This window comes from Rutidosis leptorrhynchoides, chromosome 1 (assembly GCF_046630445.1).
Source record: "Rutidosis leptorrhynchoides isolate AG116_Rl617_1_P2 chromosome 1, CSIRO_AGI_Rlap_v1, whole genome shotgun sequence".
Taxonomy (NCBI): domain Eukaryota; kingdom Viridiplantae; phylum Streptophyta; class Magnoliopsida; order Asterales; family Asteraceae; genus Rutidosis; species Rutidosis leptorrhynchoides.
The window spans coordinates 158,190,296-158,214,759 of NC_092333.1; positions in this window are offsets into that span (position 1 = coordinate 158,190,296).

Below are 24,464 nucleotides of genomic sequence, written 5' to 3' on the forward strand. Positions count from 1 at the left end.
CATTCAGAACTCCATACCTACGAATTTTGGACCATTATTCGCTTGACTTGAAGTCGGGAAGAGAAAACAAAAGCATGGAACATCTAAATATAAGGGAAAATATAAAGCCGATCACAAACATAGAAATTACAAACCGTGTATATCAATACGTATAGCAAGATAAAGACACGGGAGAATTAGAAATACTATAACCCCAAGGTTATAGTAGAAGTGAATAGAATCCTCTGGTGGAAGTTGAAAAAGGAGGATGATTGTTGCGATAGTAAGGATAAGGACAAGGATCAGAACTGGATTAAGCATTTTCACAATCTTTTATAAGTATGAACTAAGAAAGAAAGTATAGGAATGGTGAGAATAATGGAACGGAAAAGTTTAATTTATAATGGGAATATCAGACAGAGTAATCAAGGCATATCACCATATTTAATTACAGAGATCTTAATTTTCTTACTCGCCGAAGAATCATAATCTTATAGATTTCCAAGATTTTCTTTAAATCCCTTGAATTCCGGAATTCAACCATGACTAGTCAAAAGTTATGATGAAACTCATTTTTCTCATTTCACAATTTAGTGATAGCTTCACTCGTACGCATCACATAATCGAATTATTTTATCTATATTAATCAATAATGATAAAACTCTATTTATCAACTCTTATTCGTCATGAAAACATTTTTATTGTTAGCCATGACGACCTCACTCAAATTTCGGGACGAAATTTCTTTAACGGGTAGGTACTGTGATGACCCGAAAATTTCCGATCAAATTTAAACTTAATCTCTATATGATTTTGACACGATAAGCAAATTCTGTAATGTTGAGTAACAAAGTTGTAAACTATATTCATAATATCATTTGACCTTCGACTGCTCTCGACGATTCACAACCTATTATTTGTGTGTGTATATATATATATAAATAATATTATATATTGTGATTAATAAATGATAAAGATTCAATATATATTAAAATTAGTAAATATAATAGAATTAATAAATTGTATTATATAAAACCTAATTTCAAGTTTGAATACAATTGATATATTAATGTTATTGTCATTACTTTCATTATTATTATTAATAATATTAATATTAATATTAATATTTGTATTATTAAAATTATTACTTTTAATATAAAAAATATGTATATAATATGGATATGTGAAAATTTGGAATGTTTCGAAGACGTATATCCGCCACTAATTAACAACGGTGTACGAATTGCTATCTCTATAAAAAAAACTATCGTCAGATATTTTCAGTTCATAATTTCAGCCATTTCAATTTAAAACGTATTAAAATGTCTTTGTCCTTGTTTCTCACTTAATTATGATTTATTAGTATTCTTTGTGCGATTGATAACAACTTAAAACATCCACTTGATAATTCATCCGTAAAGTTAATAGATAATTGATAGATTACTATGCTTGATTGATGATTGTTGTTTTTGTTTCACTTTTCCATTTACATCCGTGATTTAGAGTATTATTGTGTTTGTCATTGCTTTCATTTAACAACCAAACCCAACATCTTTCTATATATACATACTACATATATAGATGTATGAATCCACCTACACCACTTCACCAAATCGATGGCTTTCCTATTTACACAGTATATTGTTTCTACTTTTTCATATTCAACAACTCCATACATTTAATCACATACACTTGTATAATGAGGAATCATAAAAACTTGATCACTCTCCATCTTCTCCTACAAATAACCGCCATCACCACCATACCCACATAATAACCATCATTCGACCATCTTGAGACCACCACCACCTTGACCCTCTCAAACATCCACCATAGCACTACTTGCAACTCCCTTCTATTTCTGCTCCGGTTTACCTTTTATTGCTCGAGAATGACAACCTATAAATCAACTCTTTTTACTACTATCTTGTTATCCATTATGCGACTGTAAACAGCATCCATAACCACCATCATCTTACATCTCATCTTGTTACATTTATAAACCCACCAACCACCACCTGCAATTTTGATCACCACTTCCATGGATTATATTTTTTATTTCAACAACCTTCGATCACCCAAGTCACCAACTGCTCAATTTTTCTAGCTAGATCATCAAAGACCGCCATCTATCTGATACACCTATTATCCTGTTGCTGTTTGAAGTACAACCTACATCACTACCATATTTTTTCTGTGCTATTTGATGGTTGTAGCTGCAACACTGCAACTACATATTTCTGCTACAACTTGTTCGCTTGTTCATGTTTCTTTCCTGATCAAACACATCCACATGACTGCTACTACTATATATACCTTTTCTGTTTTAAGCCATCAACCACACAACCCTGAGCAAGATCATTACTACTACAAATTGTTGCTATTGATTCGATTTTGTGAATTGATCTGGAGAAAATTTGGGGATCAAATGAATTAGGGATGAATGGAGCCGGGAAAGAAAATAAGGGGACTGGATGTTTTAAGGAAGCCATCGAAATGTTTTATGGGCCAAACTCATTAAGGCCCAACATATTAGTTACTAGCGGACAATGGTAATTGAATTCTATTTTGGGTGTAACAACTTGGGCCACAACATGCAAATATATCGGGTTCTGTTCCTAGTTCGATACCAACACAAAAACACCCAAATTATTTAAGGTATAAATATTAAGATTATTATTCTTATCACCTTTATGATTAAATGTTATTAAGAAAGTTAAGATAAAGATTATGATATGATATGAAAATAAGACTACAAAATTATTGATAACACTGCTTCCCACTCACATGAGTGGCACCAAGAAAAAGATATCGTTAGATCATCTAAAGCAGCTAGAGCCGATTCTAGCCATGACTTAGATTCCATTTCCGCAAAGATAGATGCTGTCGAGAGACGAATGGAAAAGATGACTAAAGATATTCACTCAATACGAATTAGTTGTGAGCAGTGTGGAGGACCACATTTGACAAAAGATTGTCTCAGTATTGAATTAACAATGGAACAAAGAGAGAATATTTCATACATAAACCAAGGCCTGGAAATAATTATCAGAATAATTATCAACTGCCAAGACCAATTTACAATCAAAACCAGAATTATAACCAAAATATTCCATACAACAACCAACAAGGTCCTAGCAATCAACAAGTATCCAATAATACTTACAACCAGCAAAGACCTAATTTTCAAAACAAACCACCACAACAAAACGATGATAAAAAGCCGAATTTAGAAGATATGATGACGAAGCTAGTTGAAACTCAAACGCAGTTTTTCACATTTCAGAAACAAACTAATGAACAAAATGCTCAAGCATTTAGAAATCAACAAGCTTCTATTCAAAATCTAGAACAAGAAGTAAGTAACCTAGCAAGGTTAATAGGTGAAAGAAAACCGGGAAGTCTACCTAGTGATACAAATGCTAACCCCCGGAATGAAATAGCTAAAGCCATTACCACAAGAAGTGGTACAACACTTAAACCACCTGAAATACTTGTAACTTCTGATGAAGCTATTCCTACTCCACAAGAACCACAACCTAATCAAGATAAGGAAAAAGAACCGGTAGTTGAAAAGGTTAATGAAGATAACACAGTTAAGGCTAAACCTTATGTTAAACCATACCAACCACCACTTCCTTACCCAAGTAAAATGAAGAAAGAGAAACTTGAAGCCGAGCAATCCAAATTCTTGGATATGTTTAAACAGATAAATGTAAATCTTCCTTTCATTGATGTGATTTCAGGAATGCCTAGATATGCTAAATTCTTGAAAGATCTGATCACGAATAGAAAGAAAATGGAAGAACTCTCGGCTGTTACCATGAATGCTAATTGTTCAGCAGTGCTGTTGAATAAGATACCAGAAAAACTATCTGATCCAGGAAGTTTCACAATTCCATGTTTTCTGGGTAGTCTTAGTTCAATAGAAGCATTGGCAAACTTAGGTGCTAGTATAAATCTAATGCCGTATTCACTATACACTAAACTAGACCTTGGAGAATTGAAACCAACCAGAATAAGCATACAACTAGCCGATAGATCAATAAAATATCTTAGAGGGATAATGGAGAACATGCTAGTTAAAGTTGGTACTTTAGTATTTCCAGTAGATTTTGTTATTCTGGACATGGAAGAAGATTCTCAAGTTCCTCTCATATTAGGAAGACCATTCTTAAACACGGCTAAAGCAATGATAGACGTGTTCGGTAAGAAATTGACCCTAAGTATAGAGGACGAGAGTGTTACCTTTTCAGTTGATAGAGCAATGCAACAACCATAATCTGCAGATGATACATGTTATTATATTCAAACTATAGATGCACATGCAGAATTATTAGAAGAATTTCCAGAATTACAAGGAACAGGAGAATGTTCTTTAGGAGAAGGTAATGAACCAATTGATGAAGCTGAAATGTTAGCTACACTTATAGCTAATGGATATGAACCAACACCAGAAGAAATACAAATGCTAAAAGAAGAAGACAGATATCGATATAAATCATCGATAGAAGAACCTCCGAAATTAGAGTTAAAGCCACTTCCAAACCATTTGGAATACGCTTATTTACATGGTGAATCTGAATTACCTGTAATAATATCGTCTTCTCTTACTGAAAATGAGAAATCACAACTCATTTCTGTGTTGAAAGCTCAAAAACCAGCCATTGCATGGAAGATTCATGATATTAAAGGAATAAGTCCTTCGTATTGCACACATAAAATCCTTATGGAAGAAGGTCATAAAACGTATGTGCAACGCCAATGAAGACTAAATCCTAATATGCAAGATGTAGTTAAGAAAGAGATTATTAAACTGCTAGATGCAGGTTTGATATATCCAATCTCTGATAGTCCATGGGTAAGCCCAGTTCAATGCGTGCCTAAGAAGGGTGGCATGACTGTCATTACAAATGAGAAAAATGAGCTTATTCCTACTAGGACTGTAACATGATGGCGTATGTGTATTGATTATAGAAAATTAAATGACGCCACCAGAAAAGATCACTTTCCCTTACCTTTCATAGATCAAATGTTGGAAAGATTAGCCGAAAATAGTTACTATTGTTTTCTAGATGGATTTTCTGGATATTTTCAAATTCCAATAGCACCCGAGGACCAAGAGAAAACCACATTCACGTGCCCTTATGGTACTTTTGCTTACAAACGCATACCATTTGGACTTTGTAACGCCCCTGCAACCTTTCAAAGGTGTATGATGGCGATTTTTCACGACATGATAGAAGAATGCATGGAAGTTTTCATGGATGACTTTTCAGTCTTCGGTGATACATTTGAATCATGTCTAGCTAATCTGGAACGAATGCTTATTAGATGTGAACAATCAAATCTAGTACTTAATTGGGAGAAATGCCATTTCATGGTTAAAGAAGGCATCGTTCTTGGACATAAAATTTCAAAAGAAGGAATTGAAGTGGATAGAGCTAAAGTAGATGTAATTGCTAAACTTCCACATCCCACCAATGTTAGAGGAGTAAGGAGTTTTCTAGGGCATGCCGGTTTTTACCGACGTTTCATAAAAGATTTTTCTAAAATTGCCACTCCTATGAATAAACTCCTAGAAAAGGATGCTCCATTCATCTTTTCAGATGAGTGTATCAAATCTTTTAATATTCTTAAACTCACTAATGCGCCGATCATGATAACACCAAATTGGAATCTACCATTTGAACTAATGTGCGATGCAAGTGATTTTGCAATGGGAGCCGTTTTAGGACAAAGGATTGAAAAATGATTTCAACCTATATATTATGCTAGTAAGACGTTACAAGGAGCACAAACGAACTATACAACTACTGAAAAAGAACTCCTTGCTATTGTCTTTGCTTTTGACAAATTTCGATCATATCTCGTTCTAGCAAAAACGGTGGTCTATACCGACCATTCTGCTCTTAGATACCTATTTTCAAAACAAGATGCTAAACCAAGATTAATCCGTTGGATCTTACTCTTACAAGAGTTTGATATTGAAATTCGAGATAAAAGAGGAGCAGAAAATCTCGCCGCTGATCATCTTTCTCGTCTTGAAAATCCCGAATTAGAAGTTCTAAATGAATCGGCCATACAAGACAACTTTCCTGATGAATATCTATTGAAGATAGATTATAATGAAATCCCATGGTTTGCAGACTATGCAAACTATTTAGTATGTGGATTCCTTGAAAAAGGATTATCGTACCAAAAATGAAAGAAATTCTTCAGTGATATAAAACATTATTTTTGGGAAGATCCACATCTGTTTAAAAGTTGTCCCGATGGAATAATACGCCGATGTGTATTTGGAGATGATGCTAGTAAAATTTTAAACCATTGTCACACAGGACCAACAGGAGGGTATTATGGGCCTCAACTAACAGCAAGAAAAGTTTATGATGCTGGATTCTATTGGCCTACAATTTACAAAGACTCACACCTTCTTTGCAAATCCTGTGATGCTTGTCAAAGGGCCGGAAAAATAAGTCAACGTGATGAAATGCCACAAAATGTCATCCAAGTATGTGAAGTATTTGACATTTGGGGTATTGACTTTATGGGTCCATTTCCAAAATCTCATAATAATCTATATATACTCGTAGCCATTGATTATGTATCTAAATGGGTGGAAGCACAAGCTCTACCAACTAACGATGCACGAGTTATAGTCAACTTTTTAAAACGTCTTTTTGCAAGGTTTGGAACACCGAAAGCTTTAATAAGTGATCGGGGTACTCATTTATGTAATAATCAACTTGAGAAAGTTCTTAAAAGATATGGAGTAACTCATAAAATCTCCACAGCATATCATCCACAAACAAGTGGACAAGTTGAAAATACCAACCGAGCTTTAAAACGTATTCTAGAGAAAACCATAGGATCAAATCCGAAGGAATGGTCCATTAAATTAGAGGATGCACTCTGGGCTTTTAGAACAGCCTACAAAACTCCAATTGGAACCACACCTTTTAGACTTGTTTATGGAAAAGCATGTCATCTTCCAGTAGAAATTGAACACAAAGCATTTTGGGCTTTGAAAACATGTAATCTTGATTTACATGAAGCCGGACGTCTACGATTAAGTCAACTAAACGAATTAGAAGAATTAAGACATGAAGCATACGAAAATTCTTTAATCTATAAAGAAAGAACGAAGAAATGGCATGATAAAAGAATCAGAAGTTCAAAAGAATTTAAAGAAGGAGACAGAGTTCTTCTTTTCAATTCACGATTCAAGCTATTTCCTGGAAAATTGAAATCAAGATGGTCTGGACCATTCATAGTCAAAAGAGTTTTCCCATACGAAATGATAGAATTAATAAATTCAAATGGGATTGAATTTAAAGTTAATGGTCACAGAGTTAAACATTACATACATGGTCCGATGGAAGTTGACAACGAAGTTAATCACAATTTCGACACCACAGCTAACTAAGTGTGGGGAGAATTAAGTCTTTAAAGGATAATATGTATTTCTGTTAGAGTTAGATTGTCTGTTTTCGTGTAGTTCTCGAAAATGGAACCCGAACGGTCTTTCCCTAGCAGACCCTAAAGAACTAGTCTTCTCCCCCCATTTTGAATTTTTATTTTTTTTAGGTTTTTACAAAATGAAGACTGCCTGTGAACTAAACCATGGTCTAATGCTACACGCTTTGATCACTAAACGTAATAATGACACACTACCAAGTGAAATAGTATCAGTAATCAGAGAAAGATTGGACGGAGTAAGAAAAGAATCAAGATGCGAAGATAATAAGTTACAATTTGGTAAAGGAAAATCAAAATCCGCAGCGAAAAGAAGAGCACGACACCTAGAAAGATGTCACAAATGCGGAAAATGGTCACATGGAGGTAAATGTTCAAATAATCAAACCTATTCAAATACCGAATTTGTTACTTTATGCAGAGACGGACCATTCATATGTTTAGAAGAAAAAACACTGAATGCTCAAGGTTACGCCTATGTAGCCATGGAAAACCAATTAAACCGACTATCTTATGAATGGGATAGATCATATAACTAAGAAATCTATTTCACAGGTATGTTTGTACAGTTTTTATTTTTTTTTATTTTTATTTTTAACCTTTTGATAATAAACGCTAATTTGTTCGCTATAAAGTATTAAATTGGTATTGAATAAAATTAGGTTTGGCGACCGAAATTATTGATATCATTCAAAAATTTATTACATCACTGCGAAATTTAACGTTTATTCTTAAGGTATAAATATCTTTAATCAATCAACCCAAAATATTTAAAAAATTCGTCATGAGTTAAATTAGGTCTTGGAACCGAAATTACTTTACCGAAAAGAGGGGCGCATATTTTTGATAATATTTGATTGATTAAAGTGGGATAAAAAGCCAAAAAGATTTTTAATTTTATTTTTACCATGTTTTTAAAATTAATATATAAATTTTAAATTAATATTGTAAACTTTGTAAAATCAATATATTTAAAATTGTAAATATTTGAAAAATTAATATAAGTTTGATGTGAATTTATAATATGAATTTTTAAATTAAGTTTGGTGTGAATTTTTAATTTTTAAAATATGAATTTTTAATTTTATGCATTTCAAATTTTAAGTTTGGTGTGAATTTTTAATATTAATTTTGAATTTTATATTTAAATTGTGTGAATTTAAAAACAAAAATTTACTTTATCTCATTAAGTTAAAAATATGATTTTTAAAATTCGTCGTAAGTTGAAGACTAGGTCTTTGAACCGAAATTGCTTTACCCAAGGGAGGGACGAGAACTTTTATTATCATTATTTTTAATCTTATTGAATTAAAGTATGCCAAAAACATTAAAAAACCCCAAAAATCTTAGCTTTTAAAACAATCGCTACAAAAAGACAAATTTTAAAATTTTGTCGAAGGACGGACTAGGACATCGATCCGAAACGACCTCGTCCTAAATAACAAGGGAAACAAAATTTTAAAATTAATTACTTAATTGTTTTAATTAGTATAAGATGTTAAAAAAAAAAAATACAAACTCCGCGACTCGCGGAGGTTGAAGGTTCAAACACCGCGACTCGCGGAGGGACCGAATTACAGAAAAAAAATAAAACGCAAGAACTGATCAGTCCCCAACCCACACCACACATACAGCGAAAATAAACCCGAAAATACTGCGCAAAAACCCGAGAAAACACCCCCAAAATCACAATTTTTAACCGTTAATCATCAAATCTTTTACTAAAATCATGTTGAGAAGGATGCTATCAAGGAATTACTCAAGAAAAACGGTAAATTTCTACATCTAAACACCATTTAATCCGAAAATTAGTGTTCTTGAGCAATTTTTCCCCAATTTGATTTTGATGCTTTTTAGTGTAATTATGCTTAAATTGTTTATGTATTATGCTTGTATAACCTAGATTGATGCTATTTAACATGATTAGAAGCCTTAAACTTCAAATTTTGAGTAATCTAGGGTTTGTGTTCTTGAGCAATTTGGGGCTTTTTGATATAAACAGGTTATGGCTGATTTTTGTCATGAATTGTTGCTAAATTAAGTAGTGTAACATGTTTAGGTAGTTAAATGATCCAAACTTTGAGCCTAAACATGATTTTGAGAATTAAAGTGGACTTTTTCAAGTCTAAAATTCATGAACTTGATTTTTGAGAGATAATGCCATTTGAAACTTGTTTAATTGCTAGTGATGATTATTTTGACATGTTATTTGAGTTGAATGTTTATGAACTTGGCGAACATTTTCGTATATGCCTATTTGAAAAAGTGTAGATTTGATGAAAATATGAAAATGAGCTTAAGTTTGATATAAATTGATCATGTCATTGTAATTATTTTGATTGATGATTTTGCTGACACTAATGCATATTTGGATGCACAAAAATTGTGTTTGATGTGTTTTGCAGACTGAAAGGGGTGAATCTTCATCCCAAGCTCGTAATGCTCCTGCTGAGAATGCGGAACAATAGGAGGTGGATAACTACTACAATCAAGATATACCTCATCCAGTCATGACATTTTCTGATATGCACTTGGAAGATTTGCACCCGAACCTGAGATTTGACAGACTTTGGATAGATTATCCAAAATACCAAAGGGGTTTGCATACTCTTCATTCTAAAGTTGTTGAGGTACCTAGGGTCATAGAATGGGGACCATTAGAAGCTGTAGAATTGGCCGGGCTAATTAGGGAATTACTTGCACAGAGGTATGGTAATTCTACTTTTAACGACTGGGTACGTTTATTCACCATGCGTAGACCTGTATATAAAGTATGGTGTGAAGAATTGTTGTGTAGTATAGAATTAAATGATCGGGTAGCTAGTTTTACCGATCGATCTTTTATTAGATTTTTGTTAGGAAGTTCGATGCGCCACATGTCTTTACTAGACATGGCTCAGGCTTTACGTATATATACGCCTGAGGAGTTAGCATCTGCCGATTATAGAGGGTTGATACTAAATGGTAGAAAGATAGATGAAAATTTTGATACACATGGTGTATGGAGTCAAATGACAAGTCATCACTGATTCAAAGGGGGAAATTACTCTTATTTGGATATAGATAGAGCTGAATTAAGAGTAATTCATAGGTTTTTAGCTAATTCGATTACACAAAGAGGTAAGAACAAGGAAAAGGTAAATGAACAGGATTTGTTTTACCATATGTGTATTCGAGACCCACAAAGCGCTGTAAGTATACCTTATTGTGTGGGTTATTATTTATCAGCTATGGTTAGGGGGATGAGACCGCATAGCATAATAGGAGGTGGTATATTTATTACTTTGATTGCTGAATATCTCGGTGTGGATATAAGTCGTGGGGGGGGGGATTATTAGTCGAAGAACCAGAACCCCGCGATACAATAGGTTTAAATGTATACCATGGTGCGAAAGTTTTGAAGAGGAGAAATAACGCCGCAGTACAATATCATGGTAGACATCCACAGGTTGAGAGAAACCAACAGCAAGGTAATGTAGGAGGGGGAAATGAAATGCAAGAAATGCAAAGGTTTATAGCTTCACAGGAGTACGAAAATGCTAGACAAAGAGCATTTGAAGATTGGCAAGTTCATCAAAACCAAATCATAGCTTATTGCCAACATATAGGTAGAAACTATATTCCTACTCCAAAGCCCATATTCCCTCCCTGGTCTATAGAGATTCAACCACCGTATCCTACGTATAACCCAGCCGAAGCATTTTATAGTACCTATGGTTATGCATGGAACCCCTACTGGTATCAGTATCATCTCTAGTCTACTTACTTTTATTTATTTTGTAATTTGTAATGTTGATACGTTTAATACTTATTTAATATTGTAATAGTTTTTATAATTTTCTAACTTTTATTCTTAGATTTTAATAATTTTTGAATGTGGGGTAATATACCAAACTTCAAAAATATGTATATATGTTTGCAGTTTATCTTATGTACACAACAGGGTAAAACAACGCATTTTCAAAGACTGGCATTAAGTTCAGCAAAAGCAACTAATTTTGACGACAAGATGCAAAATATATGTGAAATAACAACAAGACGGAATGAACAAATGATGTGCACCATTTATCATTCAGCAAACAAACACAAATATGTTTGAAAACTTTGGTAAAATTTAATCATTTTCACACAAATCACCCTCAATAATTTAAATTGTTACTGATTTCTTGTAAATGAGGGCATTGCAAGATCTTAAGTGTGGGAAGGGGTTAAATTCTTTCGGATTTTTAAAATTTTTATCTTAAACACTTGGTTACCATTAAAAAAAAAAATACTATTAAAGTAGTAGTTGTATTAGAATCTAGTGCTCTCTGATAATAAAGAACAGCCCTAGTCTTATATACTGACTACCCAATTCTAGTAAAATTTTTCAAAATTTTCAATTAAATGAACTCAAAATAATGTTTATACATATTTATGAACGATAAAATTAGGTGTTAACACCGAAATTATTGTTACCTCGGAAAGGACATAAATTGATAAACAAACCAAAATGTTAAAATTCATTTAAAATGGAATACAGGACAATAAAAAGGAAAATAAAAGCCAAGTGTGGGAAAATTCTCCAAGTTATTCAAAACATATGTCACATATTTTTGTACAAATAACTGAAAAATACTTTTGCTTTGGACTAAACTAAACTGTTTTACCCGATGAAATAAAAGAAGAGATGGATCTACACGATGAATCAATTCCATCATTAAAAGGAAGTAAAGTCTTTCGAAAAAGAAACGCGCTTCTTGATTTAGGTCATGAAGTTGTCGTCCAGACCAGCTGTAGGTTGATGAAAAACCTAGAAAAAGTCATCACTAAAATCAGCAGGAAATCCACGGACCTCAGCATCAAACAGGGTCGCCAAGTGGTCAGACTTATCCTAACCATAAGAGGATCTGTCTTGTAAAATGGGGAGGGCATCGTGCAAATTAGCTGGATAAGACTAATGAATCAGATCCCCCGAAAGGATAATCTCCTTAAAAAATCAAAAATCAGCTTTTAAGCCTGATATTACTCAATCCTTGAGATTGACCTTAAAGATTGAGAATTACAAACTCATGGAATTCAATGATATCTAAACTCGAGCCTGAACGAGAAAATATTTTGATCAAATTATAAACCGATTTGTTTTCTAAAAACCCATTTTCAATGCGTTCATTACCATTGAACGTAAAATCCTAGGAATTCATCGGGAATTCATTAGGTCATCTGAACCAAATCGGGTGTCAACCGTAAGAACGGTGGTTGCATAGCATGGTCAAGGACAGGACCTTGTGCCAAACCTACAAATTATAAGGGTGAGCTTTACTATTGCTCCTACCAAGGATAGTAATTGCGTCTGACATGTTATAGACCATAATTAAAAGCATGTCAGGGGACATTGCCTTAATAGTTGCTTGTTCAACGCTTTCCTTTACAACCGGACGGTAGCTTACCGAAAGGTAATATACGGGACAAGTCAACTGGACGTGTTGCTTTCCAAATACAAGGTTAGCAAGTGGGTGACATAAAACCATAAGTTTTGAGCTAAAATTTTCAAATCTGAAACCCACCAAGCCCACAAAAATATTTTGCAAACACCGGTGAAGGGTTATTCCGGAAAACTTATCTAGGGTAAAAACTAGATTTAATTTTCAAAAGATCAAATGTTTTCATAAAGATCCAATTTCCTTAATGGATCTAAATTTTATAGTCATGTGGGACTGTAAACCACATCGTTACTACCATTGTTTATACCGCCGTATAGAAATCACTGATGTACAAAGTGTGAAGAATAAAGAAGTGATTCTAGTATTTCAAGACGATATTGCTTGAGGACAAGCAACGCTCAAGTGTGGGAATATTTGATAATGCTAAAAACGAACATATATTTCATAGCATTATTCCTCAAGAAAGACAAGCTTTTAGTTGCAATTGTTCTATTTACAAGTGATATTCGTTTAAATAATAAAAGGTGAAGACAAAAGACATATTCGACGAATTGAAGATGCAAACGACCAAAAAGCTCAAAAGTACAAAAGACAATCAAAGAGGTTCCAATTATTGATAAGAAACGTCTCGAAATTACAAGAGTACAAGATTCAAAACGCAAAGTACAAGATATTAAATTGTACGTAAGGATGTTCGAAAATCCGGAACCGGGACCAGAGTCAACTCTCAACGCTCGACGCAAAGGACTAAAAATTACAAGTTAACTATGTATATAAATATAATATAATATATAATTAATTATATTAATTATATATATATATATTATATTTATAAAATAAATCGTCGGCAAACAAAGAGCCAAATGTGGGTGAGCTGTAAAAACAAACTCCGCGACTCGCAGAGTTTGAAGAAGGAATGGGCCGCGAGTCGCGGAGCCCCAAAAACTGAAACTCCCTATAAAAGCAAACGAATTCTGATCACAAAAAAATATAATATATATCCATCTCTCTATCTATATACGTAATATTTATATTTATAATTTATATTTTAATTTTAATTTTAATCCTAATAATAAGGGTATGTTAGCGAATGTTGTAAGGGTGTAAGTCGAAATTCTGTCCGTGTAACGCTACGCTATTTTTAATCATTGTAAGTTATGTTCAACCTTTTTAATTTAATGTCTCGTAGCTAAGTTATTATTATGCTTATTTATACCGAAGTAATCATGATGTTGGGCTAATTACTAAAATTGGGTAATTGAGCTTTGTACCATAATTGGGGTTTGGATAAAAGAACGACACTTGTGGAAATTAGACTATGGGCTATTAATGGGTTTTATATTAACTAAACAATACCTTGTTAATTTAATATACAAACTTATAATTCGACGTATTTATATATAACCACATACGCTTGACTGGGTACGGTGAGCGGGATATCTATAAATACCAATAATTATTCATTTTACCGGATACGGAACTGGATTAATAGTTAATAGACTTGTTGAAACAGGGGTGAATTACATTCAAGGGTAATTGGTGTAATTGTTAACAAAGTAGTAAAACCTTGGTTTACACGCAGCCGATAACCTGGTGTATTCATTAAACAAAGTATTAAAACCTTGTTACAATTCGAATCCCCAATTAGTTGGAATATTTGACTTCGGGAATAAGAATAATTTGACGAAGGCTTTCGCTCTTTATATTTATGACTGATGGACTATTATGGACAAAATCCATATGGACATATTAAATAATCCAGGACAAAGGACAATTAAACTATGGGCATTAAACTAAAATCAACACGTCAAACATCATGATTACGGAAGTTTAAATAAGCATAATTCTTTTATTTCATATTTAATTTCCTTTATTTTATATTTAATTGCACTTCTAATTATAGCACTTTTATTTATTGTTATTATATTTAATTGCACTTTTAATTATCGTACTTTTTAATTATCGCAAGTTTATTTTATCGCACTTTTATTATTCGGAATTTCATTATCGTTATTTACTTTACCCTTTAAATTAAGTCTTGTATTTATTTATTATTTTACATTTGGTTTTAACTGCGACTAAAGTTTTAAAATCGACAAACCGGTCATTAAACAGTAAAAACCCCCCTTTATAATAATAATAGTACTTATATATATATATATATTTGTATTTTTATAAATTTAAACTAATATAGCGTTAAGCTTTCTGAAAAAGATTCCCTGTGGAACGAACTGGACTTACTAAAAACTACACTACTGTACGATTAGGTACACTGCCTATAAGTGTTGTAGCAAGGTTTAAGTATATCCATTCTATAAATAAATAAATATCTTGTGTAAAATTGTATCGTATTTAATAGTATTTTCTTGTATATATAATTAATATAATTAATTATATATTATATTATATTTATATACATAGTTAACTTGTAATTTTTAGTCCGTTGCGTCGAGCGTTGAGAGTTGACTCTGGTCCCGGTTCCGGATTTTCGAACATCCTTGCGTACAATTTAATATCTTTTACTTTGCGTTTTGAATCTTGTACTCTTGTAATTTCGAGACATTTCTTATCAATAATTGGAACCTCTTTGATTGTCTTTTGTACTTTTGAGCTTTTTGGTCGTTTGCGTCTTCAATTCGTCGAATCTGTCTTTTGACTTCACCTTTTATTATTTAAACGAATATCACTTGTAAATAGAACAATTGCAACTAAAAGCTTGTCTTTCTTGAGGAATAATGCTATGAAATATATGTTCGTTTTTAGCATTATCAGAGTTCATCAAAGATTATTATTGTAACGACCCTAGATTTTCCAACGTTTATTTATTAATAATTATTATTATTAATACGTGTGATTAAACGAATGTATGTTATTACATTTACATGTTGCCATGACTAAACGTACTTGACTTTAATTGCCCGAAACGTCTTTGTGACACCCGAGACTTACACGAATAATATTTTTAGAGTATTATTTACATTCATGATTGATTTTATTAATCATTTTAATTAACTATGGTTATTAGTTAGTTACTTGAGCTTTAATTGGACTTATTTGTTAATTAATTGAACTTGGGCTTTAATTAATGTTATGGACTCTTGAACATGGGCTTATAAGCCCACCCTACCCATTTAATTGGATTAACTAGCCCACTAAGACATGTAAGTATTATTTAGATCATGAAACTAGTTAGTTAAGGTATTAGGAATCTAGTTTGCACATGATCCCCATGTAACCACCTCTATTACCCACACTTTTAAACTTTAACATGCAAGAACACCATGGGCAAATCCCTTCTTTTTTTTTTCTGCAGCTGGCCGTGGCCTTAGAAGGCCTAGCTGTGTTCTTTTGTTTCATTTTTCTTATTACTACTTCACTTGTTCACTCTCATTTACAAACACACACATACTTGCAACTCTTTTTCCTCTCTTTTTCTCTCAAGTTTGTAAGTATTATGAACTTCTTTTCTCTTCTTTTTCTCTTTGTAAAACCGAATACTAACACCACAAAATCATCATCATAACTTGTTTCATATTATTGTTTAGATACTTGTTCTTGTTTAATGTTTGATTACTTGTAGTTACTAGTTGTTGTTACTTACTTACATGTACAAGAATCAAACTCATTAGTTTCATTTTTCTTTTATCTTGTATTACAAGAACACTCAAGAACATAAACTTACTAGTTATGTTCTACATATACTTTCTTAAAAGATTGCAAGTTCATGTGTTGATTAAAATCATACTTGTGATTCATGAAGTAAACTTTAAGTTTACTTTCTTAAAGATCAAACTTTGGTTTGAATCTTTAAAGTATGAACAACCATGACTTATTAACTTGTTTATTTAGTTTACTACTTCATTTACTTGCACTTTAATTTTATGTTTGTTGGTTGTTATTGGTCAAGTGTTACTAGTTAACCTTGATCTCATTAATCTTGAACTAAAAGTTAACTTTGAAGGTTCAAGAACATGTAAGTAAGTTTCTTTAATTATAACTTGGTACACTTATGCTAGATCTAGACTTTTGAGTCTTGGATCTTCAAGATCAAACTAAAGAACTATGTTCTACAACTCAAGATCTTGATTTCATGAGTTTACTTTCAAGTTTGTTACTTATTATTAGTTTTAAAGTTTATGTATGTGTTAGATCTAAGACTTTGATATAACTTTGGTTCATCAAACTTCATACAACTCTTAAGTGAGTTGTATTACATGTCTTAGACCTACACTTGTGTCATAATAGTCAAAACTTGGTTAATATTACTTTTACATTTCATGTATGTGTTGAATCTAAGACCTTGATGTAACTTTGGTTCATCAAACTTCATACAACTCTTAAGTGAGTTGTGCTACATGTCTTGGACTTGCACAAGTGTTATGATGGTGAAACCTTGATTAAGATGATGCAAACACATCAACGAGTTGTACACTTGAAGCTATATGTAACAAGGATGAGAACCGTGATAAGCATCGAGCACCAAGACCACCGGAACCCACTATTTTTCTGTTTTCTGTCTTCTGCCTACTGTTTTCTGGTTTCTGAAACAGACCAGTACACCTGGGCTACTGTAACCTTGATTTTCAGATAGATCTTTTCGAGTAGATAATTTTTCATATCGGACTCATCTTAATCCGAGTTACGGTTTAGGACTTATGGCCCTCCGATCGTCACTATGTCCTTTTAACGTTGTGCAGAAATTTCTGACCTACTCGCACTTAGACCATGGCCACGGTCAAACGAAGACGAGTTTGCTTCTGTAAATTTTATCACACTTAAAGGACTCATAGACGGAGCCATGGCCACTGGTCTCACCTTATTTCAGTAGGTATTGAGGCCGTGGTGACAGACCGAACTCAGCCTTTGTTTTAAAACTACTTTCATAAACGAAACCTACTTTACACCTTTTGTTTGATGATGAATGATGATGACCTTTAAGACCTTATTTACATACTTTTAAACCTATTCGGATGATTTACTGACTTAGTACTATTTGACTTAGGTTGAGGACCCGTTTGGACAACCTTCATTACTTGCTTACTTTCCGAGTCATACTTTACCGCTACTTTATCATTGTGAGTTATAGCATTCCCTTTTTACTTTAACTTATTTTGGGAACTGAGAATACATGCGGATTTTATGTTTTACATACTAGGCACGAGTACTTAAACTTATATATGTGCGGGTTATATAACGGCAGAAACATTCCCTTTAGCTCGGTAACGTTTAGTCATTGGTTTTTGAACCGTGAACGCGAATCATAGATATGGATCCATAGGGTTTGACATCCCCACTCGGGCTAGTAGCGCTAGCATTTAACGGGTGTTTAATACATCGTAGACATACGCACTTTCCAAGTGTACTTTCAGGGGGTATAAACGTTAAGTTAGTTACCAAGTGCCCACGGTTAACATATACTTTATCATACTGTTTTGAAACGCTCTTTGTAGCACTGAAATCTCGTGGCCTACCTTACTTACTGTTATACTTAAACTATAGCTCACCAACCTTTGTGTTGACATTTTTAAGCATGTTTTTCTCAGGTGCTTAAGGTTATTTGCTTCCGCTGTCGTGCTAGTCTTGCCGTAGACACCCGCTGCTCTAGTGTTATCACCGCATGAACTGTTTATCTTGCATTCAAACTTTAATACTTTTGAACTATGTTTTGTAACGACCTAAGGGTCACATACATTTATTCATGCTTGCTATTCGTAGAAGCATAATGTTGGTGTAAAACAATTGACGTCGGTTATGACGTCATCTTTTTATCGTGAATGCAACTTCTTTTATTACAGCATATAGTACTTAACCTTGTAATGATCCTGTTGTTGATGATTCATACACGATGGTTCTGTACGGGGCATCACATTTGGTATCAGAGCATTGGTTGTAGGGAATTAGGTTGCATTAGTGAGTCTAATACCGACCCGAGTAGGATTCATTAATAGGACTAATCTACAACTTGCTAGTTTACTTGTTTCCGCTGAACTTACTGCATGCTGATGCTTACTTTTACTGCTATATGCCGTATGCTATTACATGATTTCACTACTGGATGATATTACTTGCTTTCGATTGCATGCTACTTCTGTACGATTCGTTATTAGTGCCATGCTACTTGTTGTTATACATGATTTAAACTGTTGGCCTAATACGTGCTTGCTTTATGACTTACTGACATGGAAAATTTATTTTTCCTTGTTCAGATGTCGGATGTTCCACCTGCTATCGTTTTGGGCAGTTTAGACTCGTCAGCCACCCCACCTGCTGCTGCTGCCGACACATCGATCCCACTACCCACGAGTGACCCAGGTGCTTCGTCTTTCGAAGCTAGTAGTAGTGCGCCAGCACCAGTGGCTACTATTGACGGACACGTAGACCCTACGGAGATTCCAGCCCCGTCTGCTCCCGGACCCTCGGAGCCACAGCCCCGCATCGGTGGTGTTGTGATTCCCGCGGAGTTCGGGGAAAGGCCATTCCATAACCATATGCGCATGCCGTACCGACGCGCTCCTAATGGACGTTTAGTGCCGATTCCACCAGGCAGATACAGACAGATGATGGCCGCCCACGGACTTCCAGTTCAACCACCCGTACAGCCACCACATGATTCGGATGACCCGTCATCCACTGATGCTTCATCCGACGACACCTCCTCAGACGACTCCGGTGATGATGAGGACCCTGCCGATATACCTATTCAGCCACCCTCCACCCCGCCGAAGATGCGGTACCGTTTTGATGGCACCATCATTCCAGGGGTGAATGGAGGTCGTGCTTTCACTGACGCATTTGGTCGGCGTCGTAGGGTTACTGCTCGTAAGTGGCTTGTGAGGTACCCTGCCAACCCACAAGTGCATAAGACACCCCGTTATGTACTGACTATTTCTGGAGCCGGAACGTCTGCACCCCGTTTCGTGCGGTCTGCACCACCCGCACCACCGGCACCACCTGCACCACCTGCACCACCAGCACCACCTGCCCCACCATCTCCCACTGTCGAGGAAGTGACAAGGGAGGTGGGAATCCTCCGAGCTCGGGTTACTGAGCTCGAGGAGCAGTTGGCTCAGGTTTTAGACATCCTACACCCACCTTCACCGTAGGACCTTTTGTATTAGATTTCATGATGTAATCTAGTTGTAGTTTCATATTTCACTTATGTATTGTACGAATCTATCATGATGTATGAAACTTATTATTAATGAATGGAAACTTTGTGATGTTACTTTTTGCACAAGTGTTCTATTTACGTTACTGTATGGTGTTTTACGGTACTTGTATCAACTTGCGTTACTTAATTAACATGTGTTGTGTTGTTTACATGTTGGTTGTTATATACTATATTATTATATATTGAATGCTGGATTTTGACTTGAGTCAAAATGTTTGTATTAAACACCATGGCTAACGGTCGATCCACACCTACTGCTGCTCAAATTGAAGAGATGATCCAAGAACGTGTAGCCGCAGCCATTGCGGAAATGCAACCCCAAGCTCCACCGCCACCGCCACCACCACCGGTTATTCAACCCGTTCGAAATGGGTGTACTTAGAAGGAATTCCAGAGCTGTAAACCACACAACTTCAGCGGCACTGAGGGACCGGTTGGTCTCACCAGATGGTTCGAGAAACTTGAATCAGTATTCCTAGTTAGCAACTGTTCGGAGGACAACAAAACCAAATTTGCTTCTTGCACGCTATCTGACGGCGCGCTCACGTGGTGGAACACAATGGCACAGGCACAAGGCATTGATGAGGCGTATGCTACGCCATGGGAAGCATTTAAGTGTGCTATGATTGAGGAGTATTGTCCGAGAACCGAAATCCAAAAGATGAAAATGGAATTCATGCAGTTAAAGGCCGTTGGGAACGACCTAGATGGTTACAACAGGAGATTTTTAGAACTAGCCCTGATGTGTCCGACAATGGTCACCCCAGAATTCAAGCGAATGGAGAGATACTTCTGGGGACTCCCTAAGAGTATTAAGGGAAACGTCACCCCGTCCAAACCACCAAATGTCCCAGAAGCGACGCTCATGGCGCATACTTTAATGAATCAAATAACCATTGATGAACCGGAGAAAACTAAGTCTGAAGCGGGTACTAGTGAGAAACGCAAATGGGATAACCATAACAACAACAACAACAACAACAGGGGAAGGAACTATGAACAGAACCCGGAGAAACGACATGAGGGTTTCAGAGGAAACAACAACGGTGGAAACCCCAACCCCAACAATAACACCAACTCCAACCCGAACTATAAGGGAACCCTACCTCAATGCAAGAGGTGTTACAAACACCACACTGGGTATTGCAATGTTGTCTGAGAGAAGTGCCAACGGTCTGGGCATGTTGGAAAAGACTGCAAGGTCACCACTTTGAATGGGAAGCCGAAAACCAATGGACCGAATAAGTGCTACGAATGTGGGCAGACGGGCCATTTTAGAAATGCGTGCCCAAACAAGCGAAAAGATGGCAAGAGACGCACGCGAAACCCCGACTTGGTGACAGGTATATTCAAAATCAACAATCTTTTAGCTTCTGTCTTGTTTGATACTGGTGTGGATAGAAGTTATGTATGTAGACATTTTTGCGATAAGATTAATTGGTCGTTAGTCCCGTTAAAAGAGAGTATGCTTGTCGAGGTCGCCAATGGAAAACTTGAGAAAGTTGACCATATTAGTCGAGGAGCTATTATCAACATAGCTGGTGCAGATTTCGAAATTGATTTGATACCCATCGAACTGGGAAGTTTTGACGTGATAGTCGGTATGGATTAGTTGAGCAAGATAGGAGCCGATATTATCTGCGGAGATAAAGCACTTCGTATACCGTAAGGAGATGGTGAGCCACTGATCATCTATGGAGAGAGATGTACCTCGAAGTTGAACCTCATTAGTTGCGTGAAAGCACAAAAGATTATGAAGAAGGGATGTTTTGCTGTCCTAGCACATGTGAAAGCGGTAGAAACTGAGGTGAAGAGCATGAACGACGTTCGAATTGTGAACGAATTTTCCGATGTTTTCCTAGAGGAATTTCCTGGATTGCCGTCGCAGAGAGCAGTAGAGTTTTAGATTGACTTTGTGCCAGGAGTTGCACCTGTAGCTCGCGCACCTTATAGACTCGCACCTTCCAAGATGCAAGAATTACAAAGTCAACTACAAGAACTACTTGATCGAGGATTTATCCAACCAAGCTTCTCGCCTTGGGGCGCACCTGTTCTGTTTGTGAAGAAGAAGGATGGATCCTTCCGTATGTGTATCGACTACCGTGAACTCAACAAATTAACTATCAAGAATCGGTATCCTCTTCCACGAATTGATAATCTTTTTGACCAACTACAAGGATCTAGCATTTACTCTAAGATCGATTTGCGATCTGGGTATCACCAGTTGAGGGTGAAGGAAAGTGACGTGATGAAAACTGCATTCAGAACTCATTATGGTCATTATGAGTTTCTTGTGATGCCATTCGGGTTGACAAATGCACCTGCCGTGTTCATGGACCTCATGAATCGTGTCTGCAAGCCGTACTTGGATAAGTTTGTTATCGTCTTCTTAGATGATATCCTCATCTACTCTAAGAGTGAAGAAGAACATGAGCAACACCTCCGACTAGTGCTTGAACTCTTGAGACAAGAGCAATTTTACGCCAAATTCTCCAAGTGTGAATTTTGGTTGAAGGAAGTTCAATTTCTGGGTCATGTTGTGAGCGACCAGGGTATCAAAGTTGATCCTGCCAAGATTGAAGCCATCAGCAAGTGGGAAACCCCCACTACTCTGACTCATATTCGCCAAATCCTAGGTCTCACCGGTTACTACCGAAGGTTCATTGAAGGATTTTCTCTGATTGCGTGTCCTTTGACCGCGCTAACTCACAAGGGCAAGAAGTTCATTTGGGAACCCACACGCGAATCAGCATTTCAAACTTTGAAGAAGAAGTTAACCACCACACCTATCCTATCACTTCCTGAGGGCAGTGACGACCTTGTTGTTTATTGTGATGCATCGAAGAGTGGTTTTGGTTGTGTACTGATGCAACGATCAAAAGTTATTGCCTATGCCTCCCGCCAATTGAAGATTCACGAGCGGAACTACACTACTCACTATCTTGAACTTGGAGCCGTTGTCTTTGCGCTCAAATTGTGGAGACATTATTTGTATGGAACTAAGAGCACTATCTTCACCGATCACAAGAGTCTCCAGCACATCTTCGATCAGAAGCAACTGAATATGAGACAACGTCGATGGATCGAGATGCTCAACGACTACGAATGTGAACTCCATTATCATCCTGGCAAGGCCAATGTTGTAGCTGACGCTTTAAGCTGAAAGGAGAGGACGACACCTCTTCGTGTTAGGGCTCTGAACATCACCATCCATTCGAACCTCAACAGCCATATCAGAGTAGCCCAAGATAAGGCTCTCAAGGAGGAGAATATATTTCATGAACATTTGAACATACTTGTCTCTCGATTCGAGGTTAGGGAGTATGGACTCCGATGTTATGCCGGAAGAATTTGGGTACCTTGTTATGGAGATCTACGGAACCTTATACTTGATGAAGCCCACAAATCGAGATATTCGATTCATCCTGGAGCAGGCAAGATGTACCACGACCTTAAAGAACAGTATTGGTGGCCGAATCTTAAGAAGGACGTTGCGACTTATGTTGGTAAGTGTTTGACTTGCTCGAAGGTTAAAGCCGAGCATCAGAGACCTTCTGGTTTACTGCAACAGCCAGAGATCCCACAATGGAAATGGGAAAGGATCACAATGGATTTTATCACCAAGCTGCCAAAGACGGTGGGGGGATACGATACCATTTGGGTTATTGTTGACCGCCTCACCAAATCTGCACACTTCCTAGCGATGAAGGAAACTGATACAATGGAAAGACTTGCTCATCTATACAACAAGGAGGTTGTATCTCGTCATGGTGTACCTTTATCGATCATCTCCGATCGCGATCCCCGTTTTGCTTCTAGATTTTGGCGTTCTTTGCAAGAAGCCATGGGAACTCATCTTGACATGAGTACTACTTACCATCCACAGACCGACGGGCAAAGTGAACGAACGATTTAGAACTTGGAAGACATGTTGCATGCATGTGTCATTGATTTCGGAAAGGCCTGGGAAAGGCATTTGCCGTTAGCCGAATTCTCGTACAACAACAGTTATCACTTGAGCATTAATGCCGCACCTTTTGAAGCATTGTATGGTCGCAAGTGCCGATCTCTTATTTGTTGGACCGAAGTAGGCGAAAAGCAAATCACCGGACCCGAGGTAGTCCACGAAACCACGAAGAAGATTGCTCAGATTCAAGCTAGACTTAAGACTGCCCGCGATCGTCAAAAGAGTTATGCCGATCTTAAACGTAAGGACTTTGAATTCAACGTTGGTGATCGTGTAATGTTGAAGGTTGCACCTTGGAAAGGTGTGATTCGTTTTGGAAAACGTGGAAAGTTAAACCCACGATACATTGGTCCTTTTGAAATCTTGGAACGTGTTGGACCCATTGCTTACCGTTTGGATCTACCAGCACAATTGAGCTCAGTTCATCCTACCTTCCACGTGTCAA